This window comes from Vulpes lagopus, chromosome 24, assembly GCF_018345385.1.
Source record: "Vulpes lagopus strain Blue_001 chromosome 24, ASM1834538v1, whole genome shotgun sequence".
In the NCBI taxonomy this organism is placed as follows: domain Eukaryota; kingdom Metazoa; phylum Chordata; class Mammalia; order Carnivora; family Canidae; genus Vulpes; species Vulpes lagopus.
Genome location: NC_054847.1, coordinates 3,106,755 through 3,112,754, shown reverse-complemented (window position 1 = coordinate 3,112,754; position 6,000 = coordinate 3,106,755).

The following is a 6,000-nucleotide window of genomic DNA, read 5'->3' as shown; positions in this document are numbered from 1 at the left end:
CCCAGCATCGTGCGTGCAGAGGGAGCATGTGGCTGCGAGGAGCAGGGGAGGAGACCCAGTGCCCAGCACCCAGCATCGTGCATGCAGAGGGAGCATGTGGCTGCGAGGAGCAGGGGAGGAGACCCAGTGCCCAGCACCCAGCATCGTGCATGCAGAGGGAGCATGTGGCTTGGAAGAGCAGGGGAGGAGACCCAGTGCCCAGCACCCAACATCGTGCATGCAGAGGGAGCATGTGGCTTGGAAGAGCAGGGGAGGAGACCCAGTATCCAGCACCAAGCATGCAGGTTGGTGGTTCTCAAAGTGGGGTCCCCTCCCTGGTTGCATCAACACTGAACAGAAACGTTCAAACTGAGAAGAGAGGCACGAAAGCAAAGTGTTTCCAGCCCTACCCCCAAAACTCTAGAGGCACAACAGCCTTGACCTCCACTAGATACTGATGGCCAGGTTGGAGAACCACTGATGTAGAGCCTTGCACAAAACTTTGGGTTTTATTACAAAATCAGAGAACTGCTGGAGACTTTTGAGCAGAGAAAACCTGATTCACTATTAAAAAGTCCACACTAGCTGCTGTGTCAAGGATAGCCTCTACAAGGTCAAGGGCAGCGACGGCAGATCTCTAGTGGAGAAAGGCTGGCTTTATGAGGGTGGTAGGGATAAAGATGATGAACAGTGGTTCCAGCCTGAATGTATTTTGAAGATAGAGTGGGAATTGCTGACTGGGTTTGGAAAGTGAGAGAGAGGACTAAAGGATAACTAAGATTTTTGGCTTCGGCAACTGAAAAAAGGATGTACCTTAAAGAAGGCACAGGTTTGAAGGGTGGTTTGGGACATACTGAACGGGAGTGGCTGCATTAGTCTACCAAGTCCCAGAATAAAATGCCACAGACTGTATGACAAACAACAGAAATTTATTTTCCTATAGTTCTGGAGGATGGAAGTCCCAGATCTAAGTCCTGCTCTCCTCCTGTATTGCAGATTACCACCTTCTTGCTTTCTTGTGTGTCTTCACTGTAGGGATAAGGGAAGCATAACCCCTCCAATAAGTGGTTTTGAAGAAACTGAATGACCACATGCAGAAGAATGAAATCGGATCCCTCTATTACACTACTCACAAGAACTCTGGTGTCTCTTCCTTTTCACATAAGGACACCAGCTTTCCAGATTAGGGTCCCACCCTTGTGACTTCATTAAAATTTTATCACTTCCTTACAGGTTCTGCCTCCAAATAAAATGTCAAGACGGGGGGCTACCTGGGTGACTTAGTGGTTGAGCATCTGCCTTAGGCTCAGGGTGTGATCCTGGGGTCCTGAGACCGAGTCCTGCATTGGGCTCCCCATAGGGAGCTTTTTTCTCCCTCTGCCTATGTCTCTACCTCTTTCTCTGTGTCTCTCATGAGTAAATAAATAAAATCTTTTAAAAAAAAAAAAAAAGTCAAGGGAATCCCTGGGTGGCGCAGCGGTTTAGCGCCAGCCTTTGGCCCAGGGCGCGATCCTGGAGACCCGGGATCAAATCCCACGTCGGGCTCCCGGTGCATGGAGCCTGCTTCTCCCTCTGCCTGTGTCTCTGCCTCTCTCTCTCTCTCTCTCTGTGACTATCATAAATAAATAAAAATTTAAAAAAAAAAAAAGTCAAGATGGCAGTTGGATAGCAGTCTGAAGTTCAGGGACCTAGAAATATAAGTTTGGGAGTTGTCAACATATCTGTGGTACTGAAGCTATAGTACTGGTGGAGGCTGCCTTGGGAATGGATGTAGGTGAAGAAAAGTCTGGGGAACGCTTCACAGTGCAGAGGCTGGAAGCTAGGAAACTGGGGCATCACCAGTCAACAGTCAGAGAGGGAAATGAAGAGACCTGGAAGTCCTGCTACCATTTCATGGCATTTCAAGGTAGAGGAAGTGGTCAGCTGTATTAGATGCTGCTAATCAACTGAGCAAATTGAAGACTCAGATTCAGCCACAGAGTTTGCAGTGTAGAGATCAGTTCTCAGCTAAATGGGTTTCAGTAAATTGATGGGGTTTTTTTTGGTTCCTGCTCTAAATGAATTTCACTCAAGAAGTGGAGAAACCGTACCTTTAAAACTGGACTTTGACTTTGCTTTTTTCCATCTGATTAAAGTACTACATGCCATGTAAAAATCTTGGAAAACAGAGAAAAGCATTGTGGAGGCTATTTAAATCACAGTGCCACCCCTAGCTATTTAGATTTTGGTTTATTTTCTTCCAGGCTTTTTTTTTCTGTGAATAGGTGTTTGTACACCATGAAGATATTACTTGGACATATGATTTTACATCCTCCTAACTTTAGCTTTTTTCACCCTTGGTTAGAATGAATGTTTAACGACCTCAATTTTTGATGGTATCACAATATCATGACTTACTAGCCAAACCCTAATTTGGGGGCATTGGAATAATTATAATTTATCCAATTATATAAATAGTTCTGTGATGAATATCATCAAATATAAACCTTTAACTATACCTTGGGTTATTTTCCCAAGACAAGTTCTGAGAAGTGGAAATACTGGGTTAAACATAGGACCTTTTTTAAAGCTCTTACTGCCACATCTGCTTATTTTAGTGAAGGAGGTTATGAGGAAGGATGGCTAATCTAACATTTTCATAATTCAGAAAATATTTTGTGAACTTGTATTTGACAAGAATACTCCGTGGGAAAAGCATAACCCCTCCAATAAATGGTTTTGGAGAAACTGGGTAACCACATGCAGAAGAATGAAATCGGACCCCTATATTACACTACTCACAAAAAAACTCTAAATGGGTTAAAGACTTAAATGTAAGATCTGAAACCATATAAAACTAAAAAAAGAAAAAAAAAAAAGACATAGGGGAAAAACTTGTCAACATTTGGCAACAATTTTTTGGATGTGATACCAAAAGCGCAAGCAACAAAGGCAAAAATAAATAAATGGGACTACAATAAACTAAAAAGTTTCTGCATAGCAAAAGAAATAAAATGAAAAGGGAACTTATGAAATGAGAGGAAATATTTTCAAACTATATATCTGATAAGGGATTAATATTCCCAAATAGATTTTTAAAACTCAATAGCATAAGAATAATCCAATTAAAAATGGGCAGAAGAACTGAATATTTTTTTCCAAAGAAGACAAATGGTCAACTGACACATGAAAAGATGCTCAACATTACTAATCATCAAGGAAATGCAAATCAAAACCCCAGTGAACTATCACTCCGTACCTGTTAGAATGGCTATAAGATACAACAGATGTTGGCAAGATTGTGGAGAAAAGGGAATACTGGTGTGCTGTTGGTGGGAACATATATTGGTGCAGCTAGTATGGAAGACAGTATGGAGATTCCTCAAAAAATTAAAAATACAACTACCATATGATCCAGCAATTTCACTTCTATTAATTTCACTTCTATTAAAGGAAATGAAAACCATCCCAAAGAAATATCTGCACTTCCATGTTTGTTGCAGCATTATTCACTATAGCCAAGATATGAAAATATCCTAAGTGTCTGTCAATGTATGAATAGGTAAAATGTGAAATAGCTGTGAGAAAGAGGAAAATCCTCACATTTGCAAAAACATGGATGGACTGTGAGGGCATTATGCTAAGGGAAGTCAGTTGGAGAAAGACAAATGCTATATGATATCACTTATAAGTGAAACCTGAAAAATATCTGAACTCCTAGAAACAGAAAATAGAGTGGTGGTTACCTGGGGCTGAGGGAGGGGTGGAGGAAATAGGGAATTGTTGGTCAAGGAGTAACATTTCCAGTTAATCTATAGGATAGTGACTATACTTGATAATATTGTGTTGTATGCTTGAAAGTAGATCATAATGTTCTCACCACAAAAAAATGAAAATCATGTGCCATGATGGATAATGCTATGGTGGTAATCATGTAATATATGTGTATCAGTTCAACAGATTGTATACCTCAAGCTTACACAACGTAATACGTTAATTATATTTCAATAAAGCAGGGGGAAATATTTTGTAATAGGCAAAAACATCCACATTTATCATAAAAGTTTAAAAATTAGGGACACCTGGTGGCTCAGCAGTTGAGCCTCTGCCTTTGGCTCAGGGTGTGATCCCAGGTCCGGGGATCTAGTCCAGCATCAGGCTCCCTGCAGGGAACCTGCTTATCTCTCTATGTCTCTGCCTCTCTCTGTGTGTCTCATGAATAAATAAATATTTTTTTAAAAAGTTTAAAAATTACATATAAGCAAAAATAATAACCACTCAGGACTCCAACACTTGAATGACATATATATCCTTCTGATCTTTTTTTCTAACTATTTTTAAGCAAAAAGTGGGATCATACTATACATCTGATGTAATTTGCTGTCAGTAATACATGGTGAAGAGTTACATTGTATGGATATACTAATTTATTTTCTCAAACCTTGTGATGGTTCATTTTGTGTGTCAATCTGGCTAGATGTTGCTATTGAAGGTTTTTTTTTTTTTTTTTTTTTTTTTTTTTTAGATATAATTAACATTTACCACCAGTAGACTTTAAGTAAAGCAGAATATTTTCAATAATGTGGGTGGGCCACATCCATTGAGCTGAAGACCCCAAAGGGGTTTTCCAAGGGAAAAAGAATTCTGCAGCACAAAAGTTTTGCCTCTCCGGAGAACCCTAATACAGATTTTGGCACAGGAAGTGAGGTGCTGCTATAACCAATACCAAATATGTGACCTACGGGGTGCTAAATGAAAGAAGTCAGACAGAAAAAGACAAACCCCTTACGATTTTACCTATATGCAGAATCCAAAAACCAAATGAACCAACAAAAACAAATGGACTCATAAATACAGAGAACAAACTAGTGGTTTTGAGAGCAGAGTTGGGTTAGGGATGAGCAACATGGGTGAAGTGGATTAAGAAGTACAAATTTCCAGTTGTAAAATAAGTAAGTCCCGGATGAAAAGTCACTAGGGAATATAGTCAATGACACTGTAGCAACTCTGCTATCTGCTGGTAACTACACTTACCACGGTGAACGTGTTGTAAAGAATTGTCGAATCACTATGCTGTACATCTGAAACTAACATTTTGTCAATTATGCTTCAATTTTAAATATTTCTAAATAAAAATGTGGGAGTGACTTTAGACTTGGGTAATGGATAGGTGGGGGAATTTTGAGATGCAGGAAAAGTATAGATTGCCTATTGATAGAAGCACAGACATTAAATGTGATTCTGGTGAGGTTCAGAAGGAAATGAGGAAGGTGAATTAGAAACTACAGGAAAGCAATGCCTGGGTGGCTCAGTGGTTTGGCACCTGCCTTCAGCCCAGGGCATGATACTGGAGACCCAAGATCAAGTCCTGCATCAGGCTCCCTGCATGGAGCCTGCTTCTCTCTCTGCCTGTGTCTCTGCCTCTCTCTCTCTGTCTCTCATGAATAAATAAAGTCTTTAAAAAAAAAAAAAAAACTACAGGAAAGTTCATCCTTGTCATAAAGTGGCAGAGAATTTGGCTGCATTGTGTTCTTTTGGGTGGAAAGTAGAACTTAGAAGCAATGAGGTTGGATATTTAACAAAGATTGAAGGTGTGGCCTGCAAAGAGTAAAATGTGAAAGGGTAAATTGAAAGAATTAAGAAGGAACTAGAATTTGAAGATTTCTAAAATTCTCAGCCCATCAATCTCTCAAATAATGAGAAAATATGCTCTGGTGAAAACACGAAGGCTGTGGCTAGACAACCATCTGCTAAAAGACATTAGGCTATGATTTGTGGATCCAGTAAACTATCTCAGCAGAAACTCTGATGGCATGGAAGGGGAAAGAAATGGGATGAGTCAATTCTTCAGGCAGGAAGTCTTCAGCTGCAGACATGTTATCCTTCAAGAAGAGGGAAGAAAGAGGGGATCCCTGGGTGGCTCAGCGGTTTAGTGCCTGCCTTCAGCCCAGGGCTGATCCTGGAGTCCCGGGATCAAGTCCCATGTCGGGCTCCCTGCATGGAGCCTGCTTTTCCCTCTGCCTGTGTCTCTGCCTCTCTCTC